General features: G+C 28.4%; 1 long non-coding RNA gene across 1 annotated transcript in view; it reads right to left on the bottom strand.

Moving 5' to 3' along the window:
- Nucleotides 1-1,631: 1,631 nt before the first annotated feature.
- The window catches only part of LOC132713797 (uncharacterized), a 30,948-nt gene continuing 21,652 nt past the window's right edge, over nt 1,632-10,927 (bottom strand). The window contains exons 2-3 of the long non-coding RNA XR_009623486.1: nt 5,180-5,313; nt 1,632-2,072 (exon numbers count right to left, since the gene is read on the bottom strand). This is a non-coding gene — a long non-coding RNA (uncharacterized LOC132713797). The remainder of the gene's footprint in view (nt 2,073-5,179; nt 5,314-10,927) is intronic.

Below are 10,927 nucleotides of genomic sequence, written 5' to 3'. Positions count from 1 at the left end.
ATAAAAATACCTTTAATTTTGTATTAATAGTCTTCTTAAAGCCACTTATAAAAAAAAGTCAATAATTCGATGGTTAAAAGATTATATTTCTTAAGACACTAATTGTGTGCCAAAACAATCACAATCAAGTATCTTTTTCATTTCTGTAATACGATATAAAGATGTTTAGATTAACTTTATATTCACGCCTACTAAGTCCATGAATTACTGGGATAGGCAAAATAAACATAAACAAAATATCCTACTACAAAACAACAACAAAATTATTTTGCAAGTTAAAGTGCAATTACCGAGACATATCGATTGGTTTGGTTGCAGAACGCTGCAGAACGCTGCAGTCATTGTAATATTCATTGCATCAACTCATGATAATGTTATTATTTACCATATTGTTTACCAGTAAATGCATCAACAGTGAATTAGTTGACATAGGCAACAGGTAGACAACACATTTTAATAATAAATGTACGAAAATGAAAAATTCACATTAAAAGCGATGATGTTGATTCAGTATCACTATTGGATGTAAAAAAACCAAGGCAAACAATCAAGCATACAAAATAACCAAATAACCAAGGAGAAAAAAAACACACAAAAATATCATAATAAAACTCATTTCGTTATACTTAAAATTTAATGAACACAATATATAATGAAATATGTTTGTAAAATTTGAAAATTCAATGTAAAATAACTTTTCATAACAAGTATATAGTTATTTAAAAAAGACATTCACAAACGTGTCGTCATATGACATTATCTTTCAATGTTTAATAACAAAATTATTAATAATAAAACTTGCTTTTAATGTGTTTCCCTGATGATGTTTTCATACTATTCCGTAGATAGAATTAGAACTGAAAGGTGTCGATAGATCCAAACACCTTGCTCATGTTTTAGTCATCATATTGTCAACCTGTTTTCTCCTCCACCTCCTTTATAATGATGATGACGATAATGATTATCGTAATAGTGATAATATAATATAGTAATTATAATGAAAAATAATACATGATTTTCATGATTTGGTATCTTTCAATTATTTGACCAATCTATTCAATATTCAGAAGAAATTGGGAAATATGGAAAATTAAAATAACCCTATAATGGTTGATTTGATTACATAATGAATTCTGCGTCAAATTGCCCACAGGCAAAATCTCTCTAGAATAAAACATGAGCAACTGTTATTGTTTCATCTTATTTTTTTTTTTAATTAAAATATTGTTTTACGTAACTAAGTCTTCAAGAAAACAATGCCACAAAAAGACCTTGCAACGTTGTCAAAATAAACAACAATAAAATCAATGGGAGCAACAACAAAACAACAGCAGATAATATGAAGGTTAAACTGCATTTTAATCAGAATACCATCAATTTATATATTGGACATTGATTGATTTTGTTGTGGAAATCATCAATCAGAACAATAAATATTGTAACTGTTTCGAGTGATTGTGCACAATGTCACGATGACATTTAGAATAAGGTAATTAAAAACCTGATATAAATACAACTTTATATTGTAAAAAAAATATAGATACAACTTTATATCAGAAAATAAATGAAAAGTCACATAATAAGATTTAATTCAATCAATCTAATGAAATGTTTTATTTCCGGATGCTAAATATATGACAATTTATTTATAAATATGAATATTTTATACCTTCATTTGTCATGTATTCAACTGTTATTTTCAATAATGTATATATTTTAAATATTATATGACTTTGACACAATAATGTTTAATCATGTTATAGATAAGGCACGAAATGTTCAAGTTTGATAATAAATGCATGTTCTGTTGTTCTGTTCTTTAATTTTCTCAATTATTTTAATCAGGTAGCAAAATACCATTTAATAAAATGATGTTATCAAAATCTGGAAAAATGAGTGATTCCTTTAAAGCAGTTTAATCACAATATTATATGAATATTGCAGACTCGGTTTGATTGAATCTGTTCATGAGATATAATGTAAGTGTGTATCATCTTTTACGACCCGCTAGCACCACCAAGCGGTATTCAGCCTTCAATACTAACGTGCTGGAAGCTATGATTCGGAAGGATCTGAAAAATATAAAAACACTATAAGCCAACAAAATTACCAATCATTATATACGTCTTTTTCCTGAACAAGAACTATGAAGAAAACGAATAAGACACACTTTTGGCTTTGCACTCTTTGCCAAACCATTGAAGAATTTGTAAAATGCATTAATGCTGGGTATATTATGATAATATTTTGATATCTATATCAAACAGATATAAGTAGAAACTTGCAGCAAAGTCATTAAATTTTATGTCTTAACATAAATTGCAGTTAAAAAATAATGCATTTTAATTATTCAACAGAAAATGAGTATCAATGTATATCTTTAAATTTAGTGCTGGAATGGAGATAATGATTACTAAAAGCTAAAAGCTTTAGGCTTTTATAACATTATCTCTTCACTGAGCTCATCTATTCTTAATATATTTGAAGTATAATGGTTGAAAAGCACTGAAAATGAAATTTGTTAAATTATTTTCCTGATAAAGCCAATGTGTTATTTAAGATGCTGTTGCGGTTAGATACTATTTGCACTTTAAGAAAAAAATACTGTACTTATTGATATATGGTGTATTCTTATCACTATTTTTTATTTTTTTAAATATAATAGAAATTCTTGTGAACATTGTTGTGGTGATGTATAAAAAATAGATTTTATATTAAAGAGAAAGAAAGCATGTAAATAATGTAACTTCGATATAATTTTATAGTTTGAACCATCACTATTTCAAATATAAAAAAGTGTAGTATACATTTGTATTTACTTATTTTCCAAATGATTTTTTATTCTTAAGAAACATTATAGTATCTAGTAATAGTTTTAAGTTTACATAGTATTGATTCTTAAAGTTGCATATACTGTTTCAAAACGTTATTAGTCTGTTGAAGAAAATGTATTTTGATTAACACTGTAAAGCATATTTAAAAGGTTTGTATTTTTGTTTTCATCATTTTCAAAATATTATATTTTAGTATTTTAACTTATTTATACGAGCTTTATGTGATTTAGTCATAAAATAATGCATACTACTACATAGCTTTATTAAATAGGGTATTACTGTAAGGCGGTGTCCCACTGTATATATAAAAAGCATGTTGTTCTCTTTGTCTTCTCACAGACACTTGATGTACTCTTTAACTGTGTAGGATCTTGCTTTTCGTCGAGTTCTCTTCTTTAAATGGCAATTTTGTAGCTTACACTTATCTCTTAGCTCACTCAGTCGCTTAGCAGTGTGACACTCATACAGAATTCCTTTTGAATATTGCACATTAGTAGGCATTGTCGAAAAATACAATTTTCATCATTCAGAAATCAGCATTTTGTCTAAATATAATGTTTTACATATGAGATACAAACAACTCGTTTTTTTTACTACATTTATTCAATATTCTTGCCCCAAACTACTAAAGCTAACCTATTGATGTGCTAATCTGATATTATCATAGTATTCCCTAGCCTATGCTCTCTGTTGAAACATCCTAGAAAACTGAAATATGAATATTCAAGGTATCACCATATATCTTTCTCATGTTTTATTCTAGAATAAATTGTCTAGGGCAGATATGTCAGATGGTGTAATGCTGATAAGAATCTAATTCCCTCATATTTTATCCGAATACCAACGTTATTTTGCGTTAGAAAGGTCGTTAATACACCAGTAATAGTTTTGAACAGAAATTATTTATCTTATTTATCGTTTCCTTATCACTTAATTAACAGTCCTGTCAAGATGTTTTTTCTTTTAAAAATAGAATTTTATCTGATACGCATGATCATGTGATCATTGATTGTTGCTTAAATATGATAAAAACATTATATTTTTTGAAGAAAATATCCAGATTGAATGTATTGCATTTGGCTGGACGCAATTTTAGGTTGCTCCATAAACTTGATTTTTGTATTCTAATTTTTAACTTATAAATTTAGCATTCATTAAAATGTACATGTACAAATTTGTTCCCAACTAAATTTGTTATCTTTTTAATACGTTTCAATTTTGTTATGAAATACATCAGTCTACTGGTATCATTTGTTACAATACATTTTGTATTTCAGAACGTTTTGCACTTTTAAATAATTCTTTTCGTATTTTCATTATCATTATCCTTCGTTTATACAATAATTAGTTACAAATGTAGCTATTTTATTATTGTGTATCACATTATAAAACTTAAACAAGTTAGGCCGAAAATGGAAAAGTTATCAATCAAATCCGCCTCCAAAATAGATAGAAAATGGATAAATACCGGTAATATATTACTAACGTAATCTTGTTTCGACAGTGTAGACTCATATATGTTCAAACGTAAGCCGGCAGTTGGACACTGAAACTTAATAGATTAAGTTTCAGACATAATTATGCATACAAGCATACAACTTGTGAGTCAAACACAAACTCCAACGTCTTCATATTCAAATGATTGGTTATAAATTGTTAAATAGAAAAAATGGAAACCCTAAAAATAGTCCAAAAACGACAAAGTTGAAAATGTAAAAAGAGCAAGAGAACTGTATCAACACTTAATCAACAATAGCTGCTCATAGAACTATACCAATAGTTGAGCATATAGTTGTTGCCAGAAATATAAATAAGAACATTTGGTTATTTGAGAAAGATTTTCGTTGATGAGATGGAATAGTACCTAATGGGAAATGGGCGGAGTAAGTCATCAGGATTCTGTCATTAACCTTTGTCTTACATTGTCAAAATTTCCGGAAACATATGTAGATCTATCAATATTTGTCAAGGCAGTTACAAGCATATAGGTCAACATGTAATGTTATGTCGTAGAAACGCCCCAATTACATTCATAAATTATAAATTACTGTTGCTTTTTCGCTTTGTTGGCATCAGAGCCAACTGAGTTTGTCTAGAATATAATATCTGCATTGTTTGGTTTGACTGTTTTATGTTTGAAAATGACATGAAATGATATACTATACTGTTTATATGTTAAGTATATCAAATCATTCTTGACAAATAATTCTGAAGATTACAGATAGATATATGAATGTTACAACAGAATCACCACTTGCAATGTCGTTTCTTTGAATAAATAATACCACAACAATCGTTATATGAGAAATGATAGTTATTAAATTTTCCTTTTTCTTAACCCTTACCTTGCTGAAGGCTAGTATTCTGCACATGTCGGGACCCTGCGCAGATCAAGGTCAGTCCGAAACTTTCGGCAGTGCCGTCTCGTCAAGGTCTGCACTGTTCGCTACTGGTCAGTCAGGTATATTCCGGAATTTCCCTAAAATGATAAATGATTTTGATGAGACAGAGATATGGATAACTACATTTGAAGTATTTCGCATAGTAAAGGTTAAAATGAATCTATAAAGTCAAACAATTAATAGGACACACTAAATATATTTATATTTGTTATCATGGTATTCAGATATTCTACTGCTATTGTAGATCTTTTACTCGTACGGTGTATGTATTTTTCACGTGACTTTAGTATAACACATGTGATGATGATTTGTTGTTTGTAAAATTACAACGTACGCAAGCACCATCAGCTCAATAGCTATAATAATTTGCTCCACCTTGAACATTTAGTACAATTTAACACACAGGTGTAAAAAAGCAACTAAACTGCCAGCGTGTATGTTGATTTTGTCATTTACAGCAAATCTGATATAATTTATTGTTATGGACTTCTGACATTAGCTTTTTCAGTATTTTCCGTTGCGGAACAAAAAAAAAATGCCCGACTGTTTTAAAACATTGAATTACATTTTAACCTATCACGCTTCATTAAAATTATGCTTTTCAAATTAACATTTCTAACATTTGCAATTAAGATTTTTATCATTCTGTGTTTAAAGTAATAATGCGAATTTTATGCGAGTATTAATTCTAATTAAAGCAATTAAATGATTTGTGAAAGCAAAATGTTATTGATCCTATAAAAGTCCATTTGTTTAAAAATCATTTAATATAGATTGATAGCTTTCCTTGTCAATAACTAAAGAATAAGAATTAATTGAATTATTGCGCTAAAGAATAAAAAGTTTAATGGAATGATTATGGTAGAAATAAGATGTTTTATGAAATTATTGAACTAAAAGTAATGAGTTAAATAGAATGACTGTGCTTCAAATAATGCAATGAAGGCCTCTTAAAATAGGCATAAACGAAATCCTTGATTAACGTTAAAAAGCCGATTTAACGCATGTGCAATTTGAATATTCAGAATATGTTCTCCTTATGATGAATAATTTCTTATATAATTATGCCATTTTTATATTGAATTGCATATAAGAAGCATATTTATTCATGTTTAATGAAACAAAATATTATATAACAAAACAATTAAACCACATATTTCTATAGGCCGGGTTTCTCTTAGACGACCTGTTTTCTGTTAGCATTTTATACTTATTAATATTTTATTGTCTTTCTTTAACTAAATGATTTGAAATAAAATTAAAAAATTATACGGTAATTTACATATCTAAATAATTAAGATAATCTAAATACTGTCCGAACAAAAATATATACTCGAATTTATATTAATTTGGCTGAGATACAACGGAGTAAAACAATGTCACGTTTGACATAAAAAAAATCAATAATGGTATGGCTAATAAAAACAATTGAAATTTTTACATTATCACATTTTATAAGAAAGAGTTATCTTTATTAATTCAATTTCAAGAGTTTTTTTCTCATTTAATCCAAATTTTAAAACTAGCAATAATGTTATATGTATTTCTTATCATTAAGCAGCTGTGAAAGTTTCGGTGCAAATTGCTGAAAGACAAGCAGGTGTACAATAAAAAATAAACGTTTAAGCGTAATTAGATAATTGGCTTAGATGGACGTACCGATATATGTACACGTTTTCTTGTTCTTCTTCTTGTATATTCATTTTGATTACCTATATAAAAGAACACAATGTCAGGCCCCTTTAAGTTTTATGAGCAGTTTGATTATTTTTTCTTATTTATAAATGATAGAACAAGAGATTATCCCTCGAGCAACAATTTCAACATTTTTACAATCCAGTCTGATATTAGTCTAGGAAATAAAGATACAAGTAGTTTGTCGTTTATATTGTTTTCTTTTAAATTTTCTTGTAAATTCTTTAAATATACATTTTATGCTTCATACTTATATTAGGTGCTACCTATATTCAAGGGAGTGAAAAAAATCGTTTTGTTGAAATCAGATATCACTAAGTACATCAAAGATGTAGCTGCAATGTGTACTATTTTGTGCATTGAATCAAATCCTATTTTGAATACTATTAAATAAATTAATTAATTTAGAATATATTTGAAAAGTGTCACATTTTGCTATTTTTTAATTTAATATAAACGTCATTTTAGCTCCCCAATTTGAACTTTAGATTTTTGTGCAATAGACTCTATATAAATATAGAGGATATATTGAAACAAATGTAATTCAACGAATAATTGAGAACCTACAACCCATCATGTTCATAGCTTAATTTCTCTAATCAAAGAAATTTCCGGGAATCTTGTAGTGTTTATATCCCTTCTGGATTATATGTTTTACTATATATCGTGTTTGGTGCCAACATTCAACTACGCTGGCCCACTTGGCTCTGTACCGAAAACATGCTACAATTAAGAGATGTCACTTGCACTGCTGCCAATTTTCGTAATATGCTAATTGACCTTATTTTCTCTGTGTTTTACAGATGCGATGACATCAAAGACTGTTGAAATTCTCGACATATTCCTTGAAATAATGCGAAAGACAGTTGTAATTTCATGATCCTGAAGATTTATTTTCACCTTGCTATTTTTTCCACGATAACTACGCAGGTTTCTCGGCAAAATGCCTTTTTCTTTTCTTACACTGCTTGTTTTTTACTCTTCCTGCGTAATGCATTTCATGCCTACCTATATATCATACCAAATTTACTATACAAAATTCATTTGATGAATTTTCTATTAAGAATTAAAACTTTATTTTGGCATATCACATTGGGATACGTTTTTGTTTCTCGTGATATAAACATAAACAGAAGACTTCATTTGCTACAAAGGTATTGAAAAGTACGTTTGAAGACATATAAATTCATTGTGATTCAAATCGTGACTTAAGTGGCAAAATTATGAAAAAAATAAAACATTTCAAAAACAGCCTTAATGTATCTTAATCACGCCAAAATTTTTCAAACAAGAAACCTTTACATTTATTCTTTGAAAGAAATGTACAGTATATCTGGCCAAAGTTGTACTATTGTGGACCAGTCTGGAGTTAAACATAAATAAACGATTATGCTAACTCAAAACAAATGAAAATATGAAATTACTTGTACATGAAAACTAATAATGAATCATCATGAGAATAGTTAAACTTGTTAAATAGCAGACAGATAAACAGAGAATTCTCCAAATTGCATTTAAACTTATTGCTTGTCACATTAAATTGCTAACTGAATTTTACAGACATTACTCAAAGCGACTGTAATAAATCAATAAGCATTATTTGTAGACTAAGTGTATGAATATGCACATTAGCTGTTATTGTATATTTAATAAAATGTATATATCTTCATATCCCCTTAAACACTATTCGTCTTTAGTAATACGACGTCGATTGCAATGGGCTAACTAACGTACGATGAGACTGGACGAACAACCGTGATAAAAACAGTTATTTATGACTACTCTTGATGTGGATTTTATATTTGACTTGGGCGGATTGTAATTTCATGGAAATCGTATATGGTTGAATCTTGAATACGATTTGAAACATTTGTTGAATTTACCAACATGTTATAAAATATGCCTCTTCTATTATATGAAGCAAAATTTGCGTTTTTTATAGCAGCTGTTCCATGCATACCGGGGTCATTTTGATTTTGCCGCAAGTTTCACATTCTATCCTGAAAATATTTCCCCGAAGCAAAAAACACAGGTTCACTGACTGTACAGAACTTAAATATTCACATGCCTATATCATTTACGATAAAAGTTATGCTTTATTTACTATTTATATGTGAAAAAATATAAGATAAACAGTTGCAACACCTTTAGTTTACTCTGCTGTAGGTTTAGATTATTAGATATATGTTTTACTGTTTTGGAAATGAATGCAATGAAATGAGGAGTAAAGCACTTACTTAATGTCAAGTCCGAGTAAAGAGTACATTTTCCTTTGACGTTACCCAAAAACCTTCATCAAAGGGCATACAGTTTCATGTGTCATATGAAAGACAGACAATGTGGTAATTATTTTATTCCGTTAACTTTTCAGTTCGTCTAAGTCTAATTTATCGTATGGTTATTATATGAAATGCAACATTTATGGGAGAATTCCAAAACAACAATATACGAATCACAATAAGCTGCCTATGTCTAATTGAACATTCAATGTCTGATCTTGTAAGGATCATGTCATGTAAATAAATGTTACACTAAGTTTTACATCAAAGAGATTTTTGTGCATTTTATTCATATACAGATTTATTGAGATTAACGTAAGTAATTACATTTTTTTGTTCTAGTATTAATTGCAAATGGCTGCATAATACCTTCAACATTGGTTCATACAATATTGACAATGTCGTGTGTGCTAAATCTAAATAAGCAAATATACTGAAATCGTATCATAAACTCTTGCACATTTTATTTGAATTTAGAATCATGGTGTTTAGTTGGATGGGCAACCCAATAGGAGACAAGCAGCAACGGCCCAAAGAACAATGGGTGAATGTATACACTAACTTCATGTACGGAATATCATTTGGTTCAGACTTAACAGAAAATTGAAGAAGAAAAACGAAATGTACTTATGCATGAATATTATTATCAAATATATATAGTCTATAGAAATATTATGAATAAGTGGGTCTTTGTCAAATGTAGTAGCGTAATTCTGGTCCTCACATTCAATTTTCTGATAACAGATTTTTGTAATTTAACAGGTGTTCATTTGAATTTAATGTCTGATATTAAAAACCTAAGACGACACAAAAACCGTTATAGTACAATTTAGGATACAGGCTTCGTCGGTCGTCATAATTCATTTTTTCAGAGCATTTGTGTTGTTTATTTTTTTCTTTATTTTTTTTTCATTCAAATAATGCAAAGCCTCATTTTATCAAATCTATAAATGTATTGCTTTTTAAAAAAATATCTACTACATGAGCATATTGTAGAATAAATACAACAGCATGACTCTCTTGTATCAAAGAAATAATACCGTAGTATTATAAAAAAGTAAGAAATAATTAATGCATTGAACATATGCTTTGTGATTCTTGGCTTTACGTTTATCGTTTATCTCAATGTAGATTTCATGTTCGATTCACACCGTCTAACATGTAATATATTGTTGATTTAGAATTCATTTCCCCTTTGATCGATGGCTCTTCTCCAGAATGAAATCGAGAAATGAGAAAACACAACTTGTCTATGATAACAAAACATATTCACAAGAAAAGCGCAATGAGTTCATAGTACTTAAGCCAGGTTTTACTACTAAGAACAAACCACGTGCTTAAGTTAATAATAGATGATGTGGGCTTATGATTGATTGGAAAGATATAAAAAAAAATATCACAACTTTCCACTTTTAAAGTGATTTGCATAAAATATTTAAATCGTTTGTTGTTTCTTTTTACATTAAACTATTCCCTTTGTTTTATAGTATATTTTTAGAACATTCTTGACAATAAAAAGATTGCTTGTTTTTGTTCATAATTTTATAAGAATTAATATTTTTTTCCTAAATAGGAGAATCCACACAGTTCCATTACGGACATAAAATGAAAGCTGGAATGCAAAACTTCATGTTTTTATTGTTTAAATTTATTTTCAAATATATTTTAAGATGTTGCCATTGCCTTTTTATAATGTTTTAAACAACTATTATATAAG

Source organism: Ruditapes philippinarum, unplaced genomic scaffold (genome assembly GCF_026571515.1).
Source record: "Ruditapes philippinarum isolate M1 unplaced genomic scaffold, ASM2657151v2 ctg321_1_1_1_1, whole genome shotgun sequence".
Taxonomy (NCBI): Eukaryota; Metazoa; Mollusca; class Bivalvia; order Venerida; family Veneridae; genus Ruditapes; species Ruditapes philippinarum.
This window is presented reverse-complemented; position numbering and strand designations above follow the sequence as displayed.